The sequence below is a fragment of the Neophocaena asiaeorientalis genome, unplaced genomic scaffold (genome assembly GCF_003031525.2).
Source record: "Neophocaena asiaeorientalis asiaeorientalis breed wild unplaced genomic scaffold, Neophocaena_asiaeorientalis_V1.1 scaffold293, whole genome shotgun sequence".
Taxonomy (NCBI): Eukaryota; Metazoa; Chordata; class Mammalia; order Artiodactyla; family Phocoenidae; genus Neophocaena; species Neophocaena asiaeorientalis.
In genome coordinates, this window is record NW_020173920.1 from 2211671 (window position 1) to 2222793 (window position 11123).

An 11123-nucleotide genomic window follows, 5' to 3' on the forward strand; every position below is an offset into this window, starting at 1 on the left:
TGAGGCTTGATGTTGTACTCCTTAGAAAGCAGCTTTGGGAGGCTGGCTGGAGAAATTTGATGTGTGCTTCTATGTAGGGAAAGATGAAAATGGGCCCAGGGTTGCTCACTGAGCACCAGCTTAATAAGAGCCAATTACGTACTACATGACTGGAATACACCAACAGGAACCTCAGCTGCCTTGTGGAAAGAAGGGGGACTCTAGGCTGCCCAAGCCTTGCCCCAAGTGTTGGGTCTTTTCTGGACATCACATTTTAAGGAAGCTATGTAGGTCCAGGACCCTGCTCAAGGAAAGGAGGTCAGACCATGAGAGGACTAGAAATCCCACACTTCAAAGACTGGTTGGAGGACCTGAGGCTGCATCCCCTACTGATAGTTCAGTGACATTTGTAGGAAAGGGGGATTGGGCTTGTTCTGTGTGGTCGTGAGGGTTGGGACTGGAACTAGGAGTGAAAGCTGAAATGAAGACGTTTTGAGCATATCAAAGGAAAATATTTCAAACGGTCATCAGAACCGTCTAAAGTGGAGTGGGCTATTTTATGAGGTAGTGAGCATTCTATCACTGAGGGTAATCCAGCAGAGTGGGATTTGGGGAGAACATTCATCCCTGGGGCATTATTTAGGGCTCACTGTGTCAGTCCTGGCAAGCTCTTTCCAATCCTGAAATCCCTGAAATGTTTCCATTCTTCGCATTTGTTAAGAAATGTACCATTCCTTTTCTGGTGATTAAGTTAAATACAGTCAACTTGCACTTCCCATAATGCTTGAGTAATATCATACCCAGTGAACAAAAGTGAAAAAAAGCAGATAGAATACGATACAGAGTCTATACTCTGCAGAGCAAATTCCCATATTTGCAGCTTTTAGTTGAGACCACGTGCAGCTGGTACAGCGCGCAGGGTGGTGTAGGGAGGGAGGAGGGTAGGTGCTGGTGGAAAAAAATTTTTTTTCTGGCCTTGAAGCCAATAAAAACCGTGATAGTGAAGAGAACAGGGTAAAGCTTTAAAGGGAAAGAAGCAGAAGGAAGATCCCAAAAGTCATCTGTCCACATCTCTGTCTAAACCTTGAACTATACATACACAGAGAAGATGCAAAGCAGCTGAGCTATTGGAGAAAGATCTGAACTGATACCGTCATTGTTGCTTAAGAAACAGAGTTTACAGTTTGAATTCAACCAAGATAACTGCCTGATAAAAGAATTAATATCCATCAGAGAAAATGACTAAACTCCAGAATCTATACAACTTAACACACATAATGTCCAGAATATTATCCAAAATTACTTAACACACATAGAACCAGGAAAATAGAACACATTATCAAGCTCAAAGAACATCAACTGAGACAAATATAAGATGACACAGATGTTGTAATTAGCAGACAAGAAATTTTTTGCATATATTATAACTATCTTCAATTAATAAAAGAAAACATGCTCACAATGAAAGAATACATAAGAAACCTCAACAAAGAAATGAAAATAAAAAATGGAAATTCTAGAATTGAAAAATACAATATCTAAAAAATTTTTTAAATCACTGGGTGAATTAAACAACAGGATGGAGGTGGCAGAGAAAAGAGAAGTAAACTTGAAGATGAAACATAGAAATTATCCAATTTAAAGAACAAAAAGAAAAAAGAGTGAGAATATAAATATAACCTAGCAGAGCCTCAATACACGTAGTCATAAAAGAAGAAGACAGGGAGAATGGGCCAGAAAAAGAAAATGGAAGAAATTAACGGCCAAATTTTTCTCAAATATTGTAAAAGACATAAATTTATAGGCTCAAGATGTTCAATGAATGACAAACAGTATGTTTTGTTATGTATATAAAGAAAATCTCGTTAAGTCACACCATAGTCAAATGTTGAAAGAGAAAATCTTGAAAGAAGCAGGAGAAAATGTCATATTATATGCAGGAGAACAGCAATCCAATTAAGAACTGATATCTCATCAGAAATTATGAAGTCCAGAAGAGAGAACAACATTCTAAGTGCTAAAATGGAAAAAACAAAGAAATCCTGTCAACCCAGTATGCATGATCCAGTAAAAATCTTCAAGAATCAAAGAGAAATAATTTTCAGATAAAAGAAAACTAAGCATATTTGTTACCAACAGAGTTGCACTACAGGAAATGCTAAGGAAGTTTTCCAGACTGAAAAAAAATGATACCAAATAGGAACTCAAATCCTCAGAGAGGAAAGAACATGAGAAATGGAAAATATCTGGATAAATACAAAACTCTACTTTTCTTCCTCTTAATTTCTTTACAATATATGTGACTGTTTAAAACAAAACCGTATCACTGCCTTGTTGGTTTATAACATATGTAGAGGTAATACACATAATAACTAAGGCATAAGGAATAGAGGGGTATGAAATTATAAGGTTGCAAATTTTCTCCATTTTGTGTGAAGCACTAACTATAATAGTGAAAAGTTACAGGGCTTCCCTGGTGGTGCAGTGGTTAAGAATCCTCCTGCCAATGCAAGGGACACGGGTTCGAGCCCTGGTCCGGGAGGGTCCCACGTGCCTCGGAGCAGCTGGGCCCATGCTCCACAACTACTGAGCCTGAGCTCTAGAGCCTTCGAGCCACGGCTGCTGAGGCCCGCGTGCCTGGAGCCCGTGCTCTGCAACAGGAGAAGCCACCACAATGAGAAGCCCGCGCACAGCAACGAAGACCCAATGCAGCCATTAATTAATTAATTAATTTTAAAAAGGGAAATCTCTTTAAAAAAAAAAAGGATACATTACATACAGTTCTTAGAGAGACCATGGGAAAAATTTTTAAGAATTATAGCTAAAAGTCAATATATAAGTTAAAATGGAATTCTAAAGTTATCCAAATAATCCAATAAAAGGCAGGCAAGGAGGAAAACAACCCAGTAGGGGCAAGGAGAAAACAAAGTCATAGGCCCAACCCTAACCATATTAATAATTACATTAAGAATTAATGGAAAAAACAATCTAAGTAAAAGGCATAGTTGGTCACATTGGATGAAAATAAAAGCAAGACCCAACTATATGCTGTTTATAAAAATATATACATACTTTAAATATAAAGACAAAGATAGGCTGAAAGTAAATGGATGGTTAAAAAGAATATATATGCCATGCAAACAATAACCATAAGAAAGTGTGAGGAGCTCTATTCATATCAGACAAAACAGATATCAAAGCAACTATAGTCCAATAAAAAATTAATTAAAAAATAGATATCGAGACAAAGAAATCAAAGAAGTAAAAAGAGACATTTCATGATGATGAAGGATCAATTCAACAAGAAGACTTGAAAATCTTAAGTGTACATGTACCTCATAATAAAACTTCAAAATATGCATGGTAAAAATTAACAGAATCAAAGGGAGAAATAGATAGTCCCATAATCATAGTTGGGAGTTTTAACATCCACTCTCAGCAAGAGATAGAATTAGATAAATATAATCAACAAAGACATAGAAAATCTGAACAATTTCAACCACTCTGACCTAATTGATATCTGTAAAATGCTATATCCAACAACTGCAAGAATACATATTCAAGTCTACCTGGCGATCATTAGGAATCATGATATGCTGAGACACAAACAAGTCTCTGCAAATTTTAAAAGACTGAAATTATACAAACTGTATTTTCCAACCACAGTGGGTTTAATTAGAAATCAATAACAACAAGATATCTAGGAAAATGCCAAATATTTGAAAATTAAATGACACATTTTAAAAGAATCCATAGGTCAAAAAATAAATCACAAGGGAAAAATAAGTTTTAAAGAAATGAAAATTAAAATTAGACTATATTAAAATAAGTGGCATGCACTAAATTAGTGCTCACAGAAAATGAATAGTTTTAAATGCTTATATTAGAAAAGAATAAATACCTAAAATCAGTAACCTAGGTTTCTTATAAATTATAAAAGAAGAGCAGTGAAACCCAGATTAAGTACAGTTGACCCCTGAACAATGTGGGGCCTAGGGGTACCAATCCCCCTGCAGTAGACAATCCACACATACCTTTTAGTAGCCCCCCCAATATATATTCAGTTCCTCCATATCTGTGGTTCTGCAACCACGGAATCAACCAATCCAGGTCCATGCAGCACTGCAGTATTCACTAGTGAAAAACACCCACATATAAATGGACCCACACAGTACAAACCTGTGCTGTTCATAGGTCAGCTGTATAAGGAAGGAAATAATAAAGATAAGAGCAAAAATCAATAAAAGACAAAATGGACAAACAATTGAGAAAAATCAATGAAATGAAAACTGGTTTTCTAAAGAGATCAATAAAATTAACTCCTAGCTAAGCTGATAAAGAAACAAAGAGAGGGACATCCCTGGTGGTCCAGTGGGTTGGACTCCAACGCGGGGGTGGGGAGGGCAGGTTTGATCCCTGGTCGGGGAACTAGATCCCGCATGTATGCCACAGCTGAGAGTTTGCATGCCGCAACTAGGAGTCAGCATGCCGCAGCAAAGATCCTGCCTGCCGCAACTGAGACCCCGTGCAGCCAAAATAAATAATAATAATAAAAAAGAAACAAAGAGAAGACATAAATGGTCAGTATCAGAAAAAAAAGAGGTAACGTTAGTACAGACATCAAAAGGCTAACAGAGTTTATTATCAATAACTTTATGCCAATGTATTTGACAAGTTAAACTGCATAAATTCATTGTAAGACAGAAATTACCAAAACTGACTCAAAAGAAAGTAAAAAATTTGAATAGCCTCATATCACTGAAAGAAATTGAACTTGTAAATAAAAACTTTTCCCTTAGAAAATTTCAGACCCAGACAGCTTCACTGGTATATTTTCCAAGTATTTAAAAAAGAAAAAATGCCAATCCTACATAAACTTCAGAAAATGGAGGAAGAGAGAATACATTTCAATCTATTTTAGGAGACCAGTATTACCTTGACACCAAAACCAGGCAAAGAGATGTGATCTCTTCGAAGAAAGAGAAAGAAAGAAAACTGCAGACCAATATCCCTCGTGAACACAGGCACAAAAACCAAAATTTTAGATACAAAATCTAACGACATATTTTAAAGGATAACACTTCACAACCATGTAGATTTAACACAAGAGTGCAATATTGGTTTAAATTAAAAATTCAATGTAATGTACCATATTACTAAAATAAATGAGAAAAACATTTGATCATGTCAAGAAATGTAGAAAATTTGACAAAATTCATGATTTAAAAAACTCTCCAAAAAATAGGAATAGAGGTGAACCTCCTCAACTTGATAAGAAAGATTTTTTTTTTTTTTTTTAACCTACAGCTAACATGATACTTAATGTTGAGAGACTGAATACTTTTCTTCTAAGACCTGGAACAATGCAAAAATGTCCACTCTCACCACTGCTATTCAGCATAGTACTGGAAGGTCTAGTCAGGGCAATGAGGCAAGAAAAGGAAATAAAAGGCATACAGATTGAAAAGGAAAAAACAGCAGTCTCCTTATCTGCAAATGACATGATTGCATATTATTACAAAGTCTAAGAAATCTACAAAAAAAAATTCTTAGAAGTAATAAGTGAGTTCAGCAAGATTGTAGGATACACGATTCAAAAATCAATTGTATTTCTGTATACTAGCAATGAGGACAGAGACACTGAAATTTAAAATATAAAACCATTTATAATCACTAAAAAAAACCCTTAGGTGTACGTCTAACAAAACATGTACAACACTTACATGCTGAAAATTTCAAAATGCTGATGAAAGAAATCAAAGAAAATCTAAGTAAATGGAGAGACGTACTACACTCATGGATAGGAAGACTCAACATAAAATATGTTAATTCTCCCCAAATCGATACACAGGTAAAATAAATTTTCTATCAAAATCCCAGCAAGACAGTTGGTTGGTTGGCCTGGGGCGACCCAACACTGGAGCCTACCCGGCTCCTTGGTGGAGCTAATGGTGGACTCTGGGAGGGCTCATGCCAAGGAGTACTTCCCAGAACTTCTGCTGCCAGTGTCCTTGTCCCCACGATGAGCCACAGCCACCTCATGCCTCTGCAGGAGACCCTCCAACGCTAGCAGACTGATAAACATCTGATGAAGCCATGACCAGGTGGGCACGAGTTACTACAGAAAAAAAGACCCTTCCCTGCAACATCATGGGAGGACATGAAGAAGGGGTCCTTTGAGGGGAAAAGCCAAAACCTACCAAAGAGTAAACAACTTGAAGCCAATAGTCTGTCCCTTAAAAATGATGCACCCCAAGCAAAACACAAAAAGAATAAAAAGAAAAAGGAGTATTTAAATGAAGATGTGAATGGATTCATGGAATATTTAAGACAAACTCACAGATGGTTCACAATGGGGAGATGATAGCAACAGACAGTCAGGAAGTCAGGGAAGAAATTGCAGTTGTTTTAAAGAAAGACAGTCGCCAGGAAGGAAGACGATTAAAAAGACAAGCAGCAAAGAAAAATGCAATGGTGTGTTTCCATTGTAGAAAACCTGGCCATGGGATTGCAGATTGCCCAGCTGCCCTTGAGAATCAAGAAACAGGCACTGGAATACGTTACCGGTGTGGATGCACAGAGCATGAAATAACCAAGTGCAAGGCTAAAGCAGACCCAGCTTTTGGTGAATTTCCTTTTGTAAAATGTTTTGTTTGTGGGGAAATGGGACATCTGTGCAGATCTTGCCCTGATAATCCCAAAGGACTCTATGCTGATGGTGGTTGCTGCAGACCTTGTGGCTCTGTGGAACATTTTAAGAAGGATGGTCAGAATTCAGATCGAATGGTCACAGTTGATCGCTGGGCAAAGGGAATGAGTGCTGACTGTGAAGAAATTTTGGATGTGCCTAAACCACAGAAACCCAAAACAAAGATACCTACAGTTGTTAATTTTTGATAATTAGTACGATCGTCTCTTAGCACCTCATTGTTAAACATTCGGAACTGGGCCTACTTCAAAAGTTGGAGCTGGACTCTCCCTTGGAGTCCTATATTGTAGATATCAGTATAACCTAGGTGTGGTCAAACCAGTTCCTGAGTTCTGTCCATCAAGGCACACTTCTACCATAGTTTGGAGAAAATCACTGAAAAAAAGTATAATATGTTTAAAATGGATTTTCTAAAAGAATATATATTTTAACCAATAGAGCTTATGTGTAACTAAGTGGTTATATACCTGACTGTAACAATCATCTTTTTCTAAAAACAAAATTATGCATTAATATGAACTATCCCTAAACATAGGGTACCTGCTTTGCATTAGGAAATGAATTTTTGGTTATATTGTTTTCTTGGTTCAAAGTATCAATTTATTATTATATTAGAAATTAATTTATAATTGCCACAAAATCTGTATTTTTAAAATATTTAACAAAAACTTACTTGCTATTTAAAAAAAAAAAAATCCCAGCAAGACTTTTTGAAGACATGGACAAGCTTATTCTAAAATTTACATAGAAAAGCAAAGGAAGTGGAATAACTAAAACAATTTTGAAAAAGAATAAAGTGAGAGAAATTATTCTACCTGATCTTTAAGACTTATTATATGGCTACAGTAATCAAGAGGGATAGATCCATAGATCAGTGGAACAGAATACAGAACCCAGAAATAGGCCCACACAAGTAGGGCCAACTGATTTTTAACAAAGTTGCAAAAGCAATTCAATGGGAGAAGAATAGTCTTTCTAACAAACGGTGCTACAGCAAATGGATATTCGAGGGTAAAAATAATAAAGAACCTAAACTTCACACCTTTTACAATTAACTTTAAATGGACCACAGATTTAAATGTAAAACATAAAACCATAAAACTTTTAGATAATAACACAGAAGAAAAATTTCAAGACCTAGGGCTTGGTAAAAAGTTCTTAGACCAAAAGCATCACCCATAAAATAAAAAATTGATAAATTGGACTTAATCAAAATTAAAAGCTTTTGCTCTGCAGAAGATCCTCTTAAAAGTATGAAAAGATAAGCATAGACTGGGAGAAAACATTTGCAAACCACATATCTGGAAAAAGAACTTATATCTAGAATATATTTTAAAACTCTCAAAACTCCACAGTAAAAAAACCAAACAATCCAGTTAGGGAATGGGCAAAAGACATGAAGAGACATTGTACTAAAGAAGACTTAGGGATGCAAATAAGCATATGAAAAAATGTTAAACATCACTAGCCATTAGAGAGATGAAAAATAAGATCACGATGAACTATCACTATGTACCTATTAGACCTAAAATTTTCAAAATAGTCACAATACTGGCAAGGATGCAGAGAAACTGGATCTTTCATACATGTCTGGTGGGAATGTAAAATGTTAGAGCCACTCTAGAAAACAGATTGGCAGTTTCTTTAAAACCTAAACACACACTTACCATACCTCATAGCAATTGTACTTATAGGCATACATCCCAGGGAAATGAAAACTTAGGTCAACACAAAAGCCTATACATGATTTTTCTTAGCCACTTTATTTGTAACATCCCAAAACTGAAAACAACCAAAATCTCTCTCAGTAGGTGAATGTTCAAACAAACAGTGGTGTATACATAATATAGAATACTGCTCAGCAATAAAAATGAATGATATGGGCTTCCCTGGTGGCGCAGTGCTTAAGAATCTGCCTGCCAATGCAGGGGACATGGGTTCGATCCCTGGTCCTGGAAGATCCCACATGCTGGAAGACCCCACAGGCTGCGGAGCAACTAAGCCCGTGGGCCACAACTACTGAGCCGGCACACCACAACTACTGAAACCCGCGCACTCTAGGGCCCGAGTGCCGCTACTGCTGAGCTCACATGCTGCAACTATTGAAGCCTACGCGCCTAGAGCCTGTGCTCTGCAACAAGAGAAGCCACCACAGTGAAAAGCCTGCGTACCGCAACGAAGAGTAGCCCCCACTGGCTGCAACTAGAGAAAGCCCATGCACAGCAACAAAGACCCAATGCAGCCATAAATAAATAAATAAATAAAAACAATGTTCTTAAAAAAATGAATGATATGTTGATACATGCAACCATTTGGATTGATCTCAAGGGCATACGCTGAATGAAAAAATTCAAGCTCAAAATGCCACATACTGTATGATTCCAGTTTTACAACATTCTTGAAATAATAAAATTATTGTGATAGAAAACAGATTAGTGGTTGCTAAAGTTTAGAGATGGTGGGAGAGGGGGATGGGTGTGATTATAAAGCAGTAGGACAGGGAGATCTTTGTGGTGATGGACTATTTCTGTATCTCAATTGTGGTGGTTGTTACATGAATATATACATATGATAATGATACACACCCACTGTGCCAATGTCAAATTCCTGGTTTTAATATTGTACTATAACCACTGGGGGAAACTGGGTGAAGGGTACATGGGTCCTCTGTACTACCTTAGTAACTTCCTGTGAAGCTACATTATTTCAAAATAAAAAGTTTAATAAAATAGCTATTGTATTTCTACATATAAGCAATGAACAATTGGGAAATAAAAATTAAAAAAACAATTCTACTTACAAACAGTATAAAAATACTTAGGGGGCTTCCCTGGTGGTGCAGTGGTTGAGAGTCCGCCTGCCGATAGAGGGGACACGGGTTCGTGCCCCGGTCCGGGAAGATCCCACATGCCGTGGAGCGGCTGGGCCCGTGAGCCAGGGCCGCTGAACCTGCGTGTCCAGAGCCTGTGCTCCGCAACGGGAGAGGCCGCGACAGTGAGGCAAAAGAAATTAAATATAGCTCTGGGTAACTTTGTTTGTTTCTTTGTTTTTGCGGTACGTGGGCCTCTCACTGTTGGCAGGATAAATGCAATGCAACATTTAATGCATAAATCACTGCTATGCACCAGTGGCAGTACTAGGGACTGGGCCACCAAGAGGAATCAGACTTAGTTTCTGCCCCTGAGAAGCTCACAGAGTAAGCAGGGAGAGAGGTGTGTGCACAATGAATGCTAATACAAAACCCACATTGTGGGGCAAAGTGCAGGACAAAGTTCCAAGGTGGGGATGGGGGCGGGCAGTCAGTTCTGACTGGGTTAGGAGCTTGAGGACTGTGTCCTCAAAGTCCTCAAAGGAGGACACTGCATAGGACCTTGAAGGATGAGACAGACTTAATAAGCAGAGAAGGTAGAGAGACGGTGAGAGACGGTGGCAGGGGAAGTGGCAGATGCAAAATTGTGGGGCAGGACCTCACTGTGCTGTTTGAGGGAGTCATGGGTATTTTGGTGGACCAGGGGCTTAGGGGGAGGCAAGTGAGAAAGTAAAGAATGAAGAGCACTCGGTTTGTATTTTACCTTTTGGCTGTCTGCTCATCGCTGTGCTCGGGCAACAGTACCCCAGACCTGCCTATGTCCACAGGGCCACCCTCTCAGGAGGTGAGATCAAGCAGGGCACCCCAGTGCTGTTCATTCGGAGAGAGCAGCCGGGTGTTAGCTCTGAATGAAGAATCCTCTTTTGAGCCAGATCATCCATGATACTGGATCCATGTACTGAGGTCCACAAGGCCACGATATTTCTGCAACGTGTTCATTTAAGCTCCAGTTAAATGGGCAATAATAGTCCTTTCCGTGTGTGTGCACACACACGTACAGTGCAAACCTACCTAGCGCCTGACTCTTTATTTACAAAGCACTTTCTCACCTGTTAACCAGCGGAGTCTCCCAACGCTCCCATAAGTTAGAGGGGCAGAGAAAACGCACCCCACTTCATAGGTGAGGAAACAGGCTGGAGCTGCCATGGGTTAAGGTTGATGTCCCCTGTCACAAAGTGGCTACAGAATATGAACACCGTCTAAAGAGCAGGGGAAGAAGTAATTTATTGGCCAGGTCTCCATCCACTTTTTTAGGGTACAAGCCTTTCATCAAAATGTCAAGAAGTCCAATTTCCTGTAGACTTGAGAAAAGTTGATTTTGATCAGAACAACCAGTCCCACAGAGTGTTAAAGTTCCCATCTTCTGGGGCTTCCCTGGTGGCGCAGTGGTTGAGAGTCTGCCTGCCGATGCAGGGGACGCGGGTTCGTGCCCCGGATCGGGAGGATCCCACATGCCGCGGAACGGCTGGGCCCGTGAGCCATGGCTGCTGGGCCTGCGCGTCCAGAGCCTGTGCTCCGCAACGGGAGAGGCCGCAACAGTGAGAGGCCCACATACCACAAAAAAAA

General features: G+C 39.0%; 1 pseudogene; it reads left to right on the plus strand.

Moving 5' to 3' along the window:
* The first annotated feature begins 6075 nt into the window (after positions 1–6075).
* On the plus strand, positions 6076–6876 carry LOC112404305 (zinc finger CCHC domain-containing protein 9 pseudogene; annotated as a pseudogene).
* Positions 6877–11123: the final 4247 nt, after the last annotated feature.